Source organism: Anas platyrhynchos, chromosome 8 (genome assembly GCF_047663525.1).
Source record: "Anas platyrhynchos isolate ZD024472 breed Pekin duck chromosome 8, IASCAAS_PekinDuck_T2T, whole genome shotgun sequence".
Lineage (NCBI taxonomy): Eukaryota > Metazoa > Chordata > Aves > Anseriformes > Anatidae > Anas > Anas platyrhynchos.
In genome coordinates, this window is record NC_092594.1 from 20,481,713 (window position 1) to 20,492,016 (window position 10,304).

Sequence of the window (10,304 nt, forward strand, 5' to 3'; positions counted from 1 at the left end):
AAAAAACATGGAGCCTTATATTCCTTCAAGGAATATTCTTGCAACCCTTTTTCATCTTGATCCACTATTAGGTATACTGTGCATTATGTTAAGTACCTTTCTCTGAAAGTAATTTCTTATTTATAGCTCAGTTTAGATGTACCTTGTACGTCTAGGCATTCAACTTTGTGTAAAATAATTTAAATTAAGTGACTAATTTTGATAAAGAAATAAAATGCATATAGAAATGAGAAATACATTGTGAAATCTTTTTCTGAAGAAAAGGTAAATTACTATGCCTTAAAAATTCATTTTTGTTTCCTTCAGGTAAGGAAGCAATTTTGTATAAGAAGAAGTCATTTAAAAAAAGAGGGGCAAAAGGATTTTGAAACTGAAGTAACCATCCAAATATAAAGAAAGAATAAAAGTAGTTATGAAGAAAAGAAATAAAGCCTAGTTATTTAAACATCTGCAGAGAAAAAATCAGCAACAGACCATAGCAAGCAATATAGCAATGAAATGAAAATTCTTTTCTTAATTGGTTCTTATTTCCAATCATTGTGTTTTCCGCTCTGCCCTTAAGATATTGCAACTTTCTAATCATTTTCTTAAATTCACACTAGAAGCAACTGATGTACTTTCTCTTCTGTATTCTATGCCATGAACAGTAGACATCTCATTCAACACTGCTCAAAATTGCATAGTGAAATCTATTCCAATGGAATTCATTTTATGGTGCGTACCAAAACATTTTAGTATGCAACATAATCCACCACACACAGACCACTGGGCCTTGTGTTGTTATTTATTTCCATGCAAATGAGTTGAATGATATATTTTTATGGCTTATTTCTGATGAAGTAGGTGATAAAAAATCAATGAATAATCATATCTGCTATTCTAATGTTCTAAAAAATACATATTCTGACACAGAAATATTTAATAATGTACAGGTAGCTTAGAGCTAACTGAAATGCATTCCGAATCAAGAATCCATCTAATTTAAACATTCCTAGATGTATGCTTTTTAGTAACAAGGAGTCAATAAACCTTCTACTAATTTAAATGTAAAAGAATATCCTTCTCAATGTTCGGACATGTTCAGCTACATGGCGCACTGTTCTGAAAAAAAAAACCTACAGGACTTTCCTTAAGTGACACATTGGTCAGCCCCAGCAATGTCCGAAATTGGTTAGAAGTTTATACCACATTGCAGGTTTTCTGCAAGTCAGTTTGTTGGGCATACAAACTCCAGTAAATATAGAGTAAATATACTAAGTATATATTGTGATAGGGGCACCATGTATGTAAGAGAAAAAAATAACTAACAGTCCAGTTGCCCTATTCCGGCTAATTGGTTTGATTGTTTTTATGACAGCTACTAGTATAGAATAGGAAGTCATTTCAAGGTGGATTTTCTTTACCATATAAAAGGGATATTTCTGAGCTTATTGTTTTCCACAGATAATTACTATGCTGATTATAGATCCACCTCCAATTTTTTTGCTACATATCATTTCATAGAAGGAACACTTTCCACAATTTTTCATAACATCTGCATGTTTCTGCATGCACCAGGAACTCAGGTTGTGAAAACCTTTTCAAAACTTAGTACCACCTCCTTTGAATCACCACCCAACATCTCACCAAGGTCTATATTCTCCCTCATTTCTCAACACCCTTGTTTCTGTCTCAAGTGAGCTTTTTATATCCCTCATTTACTCTGTACCACCTCTTTGTTTTCTTTTCATCCTCATATCTCTCTTTTGCTCCTCAAGAGACTTGAGTGTAATCAGGATTATGTGCTTAGTAGAAAGAGGGACCCTGAAAGAGGAAATCATTATGAAAGTGAATTTGTAAGTTTTCCTATTATTGATGATTGAATTTTTTGTGTTGTCATCAGAATTTCCAGATGAATACAAACAGGATCAGAAGTATCAGCTGAATACAAACACATCAGAAGCAAAAAAGACTCCTTTTTCTGTTTTCTTGTTCCAAACTAAAATGTGTTTCTCGTAGCTCTTCCCCCTTTTCATAAACCATCCCTCTCACAAAGGATCTGGTGAAGAAGAAAATCACGTGTCTGAAGAGTAGACCATCACCTCTTTGGAGAAAGGGAACTGTGACATTCTGAGTAAAGAAACGAATATGTGGGAAAAAAAAAAAAAGTATGAGCACTACTACAACAACAAAAACAAAACCAAATATTTCAGTTGAGTCACTGTGATTCTTTAACTCGTGTTAAAAGTTTATTGTCACAACTACAGTGCATACCATTTTTCAGGGACACATAAAACCATTAAAAATCTACTACTAACTGTTGACAGGGAAAAGGATGATGTCATAAATGCTAGAGATTAATCTTTTTTAGATATATAATTATTATTTTTGGAAGAACTAAACCAGGAGTATTAGCCAAGCCAGTAACAGAAGACATATAAGAGAGCCTAAGATGTTGTCAAGATGATGAGCTGAAAGATGTGCTCACAATTTTCAATTTTATTAATTTTATCTTATATGGACTACAAATCTGTTGTCACTGAGTAATTAACCTCCAGATACTGGATGACTTGGAATGGGTAGGGAAAAATACTTAGAGCCTCCTACAGCACTGTTGCAAATACCAGAAGAGTTAACTCTCAAATGTAATTTTGTCACTGTTTATATTTGGATAGCAAATATATTTTAATGTATAGAAAATTCTGAATCTTAGGTTAGAATGCCTGAGGAACCTGTTTCCAGCCTTGGAAGATTTAAGAATTCAAAAATAAAATTTTGGCTTATGTAGAGAACTTTCAGAAATATTTACAAGGAGGTATAAACTGGTTCTGTATAAGAAGTCACTTCCAATTTTATTTCCATTGTGAGTTCATTGTTTAAAACTCCCTTTTAAAAGTGCAATAAGAGAGCTGATGATGCCACAAAGGTATCTAAGCATTTGAAAATAGATTTTTAGCTAGTAAAATCAATGAAGCCAGAGGAAATTCATATCAGCTGAGACTTACTACTCAAATTAGTTTTTTCCTTTCTTCCAGCATAACTAGCATTTTAGTTACCTTCAATTTAGGTTATAAATGATACTATAGATCTATTTATCCATTTAAAAATCCATATAATACAAAAACATGTATGGGATCTGTTCTAGAAGAATAATTAATTTTAGTGGGAAAAAATGGCAGTAGAAATTCATAGTAAATGGGACTTCCTAAACAGAGAAACCAATTCATCTTTCAGGCCATACCCTTGAAAGTGTCTTCCTTCTACTTGGAAATGTAAAGTGCTTAACTATAACTTTAAACATTAAAGCTGTGACAAAATGTTAATCTCTAAAATAAAACACTGCAGATGATGATACATTTCATTCAATATATTGATGAATGTAAAGGCAGGCTTTAAAAATGGTTAGCTGAAATAAAATGTAAAATAACAGAATTCTACACTTAAAATTAGGATTTTTATTTATTTTCCAGGAACGTAAAAACATGTTTTGGTTGAGGAATCAATAAAATTATAATTTCATGTATAAATAAATAAATAAAAATATAAAATATATATATAAACATATATAAATATAAATGAATGATTGCTTATATCATTCATTCACATGTAACATAGGCTATGACAGGGATTTCTAGGATTTTTAACTGGCATCATTTACATACAAATATTTAATACTATATGTTTACAGATATTCAATTTATTTTAACCTTGGAGTGAAAGATAAGCAGAACATGCCTGGGGTATAAGTAGGGCTTATTAAAGGAGATTGTACTTTTGAGATTGTTTCCATCAGTTAGAGAATAAAGGAAAACTATGCAGTACGCACATCCCTAGAAGAACTTATTATTATAACTGCAGTATAATTAAAATGAAACACCACCGCTTCTGAAGCCTTAACATTTTCATTCTAAAACTCCAAAAATTTAAAGACATTCTCATATTTCCTGATTTGTTATAAGTTATCTGCTGATCTTTATAAACTCCTCAGCATATTGTTTTATATATTGACTCTACCACCTCAACAAACTCTACTGAATTTGCTTGTGTGGATTGTGTTTTAAGAGGGACATAGGACAACAATAAACTTTACAGTAAAAATATTCACAACCATACAAAGACTCACAGAGAAACAAAGAAATGCTTGAGGTTGGAAGGGATATCTGGAGGTTTTTTGGTCCAAGTCTCCTGGTCTAAGAGGGCCACCTAAGCAGATTGCCCAGAAACATATCTAGGCAGATTTTGAAGGAGGAAGAATTCACAACCTCTCTGGGTAACGTGCCAGTGCTCCATTACACGCACAGTAAAAAATTATTTCCTGATTTTCAGAAGGAGCTGTCTATGTTCCAGTTTGTGCCCCTTTCCTTGTGTCTTGTCACTGAGCATCACTGAAAAGAACCTGACGTCATCCTTTTTGCACCCTAATGTCATCTACTGGTAGGTGTTCCCCCTCACAACCTTCTTTTCTGCAGGCAAAACAGTTTGAACTCTCCCAGCCTTTCTGCATAGGAGAGATGCTCCAGTTCCTTAATCATCTTTGTGGCCTTTCACTGGACTTTCTCCAGGATGACCATCTCTTTCTTGTTCTAGGGAGCCCACAACTCATACAATCATAGAATATACAAGTTGGAAGAGGAACATCAAGTCCAATTCCTTACTTCACACAGGGCCTAAACATTAAAACCTATGTCTGAGAGCATTGTCCAAATGCTTCTTGAACTCTGGTAGGCTCAGTGCTGTGACCACTTTCCTGGAGAGCTTGTTCCAGTGCTCGACCACCCTCTTGGTGAAGAACCTTTTCCTAATATCCAGCCTGAACTGCCTCTGTCACATGTTCAAGCAGTTCCCTTGCGTCCTATTTCTGGTTACCAGACAGAAGTGATCAGCGCCTACTTCTTCACTCTCACTCATGAGGAAGTTGTAGACCATGATGGGGTCTCCACTTCTCCAGGATGAACAATCCATGTGACATCAGACACTCCTCATACATCTTCCCCTCCTTTCAAAGAATCATAGAACCATAGAATCATTAAGATTGGAAAAGACCTCCAAGATCATCTGAACCAACCATCACTCTACCACCAAGATCACCCACTAAACCACATCCCTAAGCACCACGTCCAACCTTTCCTTAAACACCCCCGTAGACAGTGACTCCACCACTTCCCTGGGCAACCTGTTCCAATGCCTGACCACTCTTTCTGAGAAGAAATGTCTCCTAATGTCCAATCTGAACCCCCCCGCCACAATTTGAGGCCATTCCCTCTAGTCCTATCACTAGTTCTCTGCAAGAAGAGGCCAACCCCAGCTCCCCAGAGATTCCTTTCAGGGAGTTTTAGAGAGCAATAAGGTCTCCCCTGAGCCTCGTCTTCTCCAGGCTAAACAACCCCAGTTCCCTCAGCTGTTCCTCACTGTACTTGTGTTCCAGGCCCTTCACCAGCTTCACAGCCCTTCTCTGGACAAATTGAAGGGCTTCAGTGTCCTTCTTCTATTGAGGGGCCCAAAGCTGAACACAGTATTCAAGGCGTGTTCTCACCAGAGCAGAGCACAAGGGAACAATCACCTCCCATTTCCTGCTGGCTATGCTATTACTGATACAAGCCAGGATGCTGTTGTACTTCTTGGCCATCTGGGCACACTGCTGGACACTTCAGACACACTTTGGACACTCTCTAACAGCTTTATATCTTTCTTATACTGTTGCACCCAAAACTGCATACAGTATTCAAGGTGAGGCCTCACCAGTGCAGAGCAGAGTGGGACAATCACTTTCCTTGACCGATTAGCAATGCTGTTTATGATGCACCCCAGGATATGGTTGTCCTTCCTGGTTGCCAATGTACACTGCTGGATCACATTCAGCTTGCTGTCAACCAAAACCCTCAGGCCCCTCTCTGTGGGGCTGCTCTTCAGCATCTTATCCTCCAGTCTGTACACATAGCCAGCGTTGTCCCTTCCTAGGTGCAGGACCCAGCACTTGCACCTCTTAGACTTAATATAGTTGGTGATTGCCCAGCTCTCCAATCTGTCCAAATCTCTCTGCAAGGCCTTTTCACCCTCAACAGAGTCAACAGCTGCTCCCAGTTTAGTATCATCAGCAAACTTATTCAAAACACCTTCTAGTACTACATCCAAATTCTTTATGAAAACATTGAAAAGAACTGGCCCTAAAATGGAGTCCTGGGGGACCCCACTGGTGACTGGCTCCCAGCCTGATGAGGTCCCATCACAACAGCCGTGTGATATTCCCAGTTAACATCTGGCAAGTTGAAATCCCCCATAAGGACAAGGACAGTTGATCTTGAGGTATCTCTTAGTTTCTCAAAGAATAATTCATTGGTGTCATCATCCTGTCTGTGTAGCCAAAGTTTCCCCTCTGGAAGTCCAAGGTAAAAGTTCTGCTAACACCACTCCTTAGTTTTCCAAGAATTGATGATGGGCAAGAAAGTGATGATGGATAAGCAATCAAAATTGTTTTATTATTATTATTATTATTATTATTATTATTATTATTATTATTATTATTATTATTATTATTATTATTATTATTGGATCAAGGGCTGTAATTATTACATGATTTTGAGAAGAGAGTTAAGTCATGTTTCTTGTGCACCACAGTGAACATTCACAGCAGAATTCTTATGTTAATCTGTTTTCTTTAGTTCATTCTCAATGTTTTATTTATCATGGTAGAGGGCAGGAGAGGCTTAAATGATACTGCCATGTCTACTCTCAGACAAAGTATTAGTTATATAAGGAGTTCATTGTATCTCAGTTGAAGTCTTTTAGTCTCATTTATAAAGACATTATAAAATGTCTCAATGATCAATATTTTTACATTAGAATCAGAGCTGGAGTTTTTTTATTCAGAAAAATTAAATCTGAAGCTCAAGTACCTTATGTATATAGGATTTTGAAGAGAACACCTTTGTATTGTACACATAATGGTGTAATGTGGAATTAATTAACATATACCACATTAAAAAAAGTATTAAGTATATAAATGATATATTATTAAAAACACAGTCGAGATCAGGTTGACGATAGTGGACATGAGAACAGAGGAAGGCCTTCTTCCTTCCTATAGAACAAATGAGTATGGTTTTGAGAATATTTTGACACGTAGAGTTTAAAAATGAAAAGGGCAAAGTTACAGCATCGGTACAGGCTGAACTGCCTGAGGTAGAGAAAAGATCCAAAACTAACCGAGACTTAGAAGCCTTTTTTTGTAAATCTAGAGGGATCCTTATGATATTTGTTTACCCCAGAAGCCATTGAAAGTTGCCTGAGTGGAAAGGAGAATAGAAAATGACCTCTCAGAAAGGCTGAATGATGGGAGATTACTTCCAACTATTTGCTTTCACTCTTTTAACTGACAGTTTTGAGGATTTTTTTTTTTTCTATTGCTAGGGGTACCTTGTACCCATTTTGTATTTTTCTTGCTTTTATAAAGCAAAGCTTTATAGTCTGGGATGGAATGTGTCTTTGGTGTGCTCATTTTGAAAGAAAAAACAAAACAAACAAAAAACCAACCAAACAAAAAACAATCCTTAACTAATTAAATATGCAATAAACACATAAACATTGAATGAAAGATAAAAATCCCTAAAAATAATTTTCAAAAGCTATTAATGGGTTCAGAGAACTCACAGAAGTAATGAAAGCTGGTTATTCCAAAAACATATGGATCCAAGTTACCAAATACACCTTATAAATCTGAACAAACGATGAGAAAAATGTATTTTGTATTACTGGTGTATATGTCAATCAATTTCTTGTCTTGCTAAGCAACTGCTCCTTGAATGGTAGATAGCTGTTTGCAACACCGTCACACAGGCCCTGTGAGAAATCAGATTTACATTATACAAATATTGAATACCATACATGGTGTGGTGCCAGCATGGAGTCTGGGAGTGCACAAGGAAATAGGAGGGGACAGACCCAGAACAGCTGACCGAAACTGACCGAGAGGATATGCCATACCATAAGACGTCATACTGAGCAATAAACATAGGGGAACTGGCATAAACAAGGGGTGGCATGGGGAGGGGATGTACCTGCTGCTGGAGGTATGGCTGAGCATTGGTCACCAGGTGGTAAGCAATTGCATTGTGCATCACTTGTTTTATATATTCTTTTACTAATATTATTAATATTATTATTTTCCCTTCTTTTTCTATCCTATTATAATGCCTATATATCAACCCATGAGTTCCCCCCCTCCCCCCCCCCCCTTTCTTTTTTGATTCCAAAGTTGGGTGAATGAGTGAATGGGTGAATGGCTGTGCGGTGCTTGCCTGCCTACTGTGTTAAACCACAGAAGGGAAAAAAATGTAGACCCACAGGAGAGAGCTTGATCTAGTACTAACAGACATGCTTGACTCAAACCCCAGATTACTCCTTCCTCATGGGAAACACCATTGATTCTCTAGACTCCTATTTTCTCCACTGTATTAACTGTTTGCCAGTAATAGAGAAGAAAAAGCAGACATGGATGTGATTTTCTTTCAAATATAATTCCAGACATATTTATTCCCATGTGCAAATTAGTTTATAGTTCTGCATACAAAATTGCTGCATAATAGAAAACAGAATAATGTGTATAAAAATAAAATTACTGTGAATATTATAAGTTATTAAAAGGATGCAGATGTGACCAAAACAAACAAGGAAGACAATGATTTATGGGTTTAAGTGATATCTATTCTAGATTAATAGTCAAATGTACATTTGGCAAAGAAGTTTATAAAATGATAGCCTAAAAATGCATAGCTTTATTTCTTTAATCCATATTCAGAGGGTTTCAGTTGCAAGAAATAAGGATAGATTCATATTTATACATCCAATAATTATGATCAAAGAGAAAAAGAGAATTGTGAAATTTGGTGATATGCTACATAAGCATTCTTCTATGTATGTATGTATTTATTTATTTTTAAAGAAAACATTAAATGGATTACTTGCTCTTCAGAAAAACAAACAAACTTATTTTTCAAACGCTTTTTGAACTCCATCAGGATTGCTGCTGTGGTCACTGCCCTGGGGAGCCTGTTCCAGTGCCTGGCCACCCTCTCAGTGAAGAACCTTTTCCTCTTAGCCAGCGTGAACCTCCCTTGACACAGCTTCGTGTTGTTCCCCGTGGTCCTATTGCCGATCACCAGACAGAAGAGATCAGCGCCTCTCCTTCTGCTCCCCCTTGTGACTAAGCTGTAGAGTGCATCGAGTTGAACAAACCAAGTGAACTCAGCTACTGCGCATATGTCTTGCCCTCTAGACTCTTCACTATCTTTGTTGCCCTTCTTTGGACATTCTCTAATAGTTTTATTTCTTTCTTATCTTGTGGCACCTAGAACTGCACGCAGTGCTTGAGGTGAGGTTTCATGAGTGCAGACTAGAGCAGAACAATCACTTCCCTCAATTGTCTAGCAATGCTGTACTTGATGCACCACAGGATACAGCTGGCCTTTCTGGTTAACAGGGCACACCGTTGACTCATACTTAACTTGCTGTTGAACCGAACTCCCAGATCCGTTTCCATGGAGCTGTTCTCTAGGTTGTTGTTCTCTAGTCTGTACATATCCCCAGGATTAACCATCTCACGTGCAGAATCTTGCACTTGCTCTTTTTGAACTTCAAGCAGTTTTGCCAAGCTCTCTGATTTGTCAAGTTTTCTCTGCGATCTCTTTCTTTAAGGTGTCAACAGCTCTTCTTAATATAATCTGCAAATTTGCTTAGTATGCATTGGAGTACTGCACCCAGCTCTTTTATAAAAACATTAAAGAGAACTGGCTCTAAAATAGAGGAAAAATCTTTTTTTTTTTTTTTTTTTTTTCCCTTTTATATTGGGAATAGGCTCCATAGATTGTTTTGAAGTGCTACAGATCAAAAACATTGTGCTCTGGATGAAACCTTAATTTGTACTTGTGCTGTAGAAAAAAACAATATTTCAGTTTTCTTTTCATTTTTATTGGGAGAGATAGATGATTTTCAGTTTGAGAAATGGTCAGGAGAAAGGTAATGTGTTTATCTGGGCTAAGAGTTCTTCAAAAAAGCAGTTTGAGCATGCAAATTTATTACTTGATATTGATAGACAAATATACAATTGTGATTCTTGCAAGTATCTCCATAATGTTTCCAGTGTTAGTTCAGATTATTTGTATGGAGTTCCCAAAATATCTCTCTCTACCACACTCACCAGCTTTCTGTCTTTGCTTAACAGCTGTTGAAAATGACAAAACTTCCACAAAGAAAAAAAAGTTGCCATCATGTTTCAGGATTTGTAAGTAAAAAAAGTATAAGCATATTTATGCCTTTTTTTTTTTTTCTTT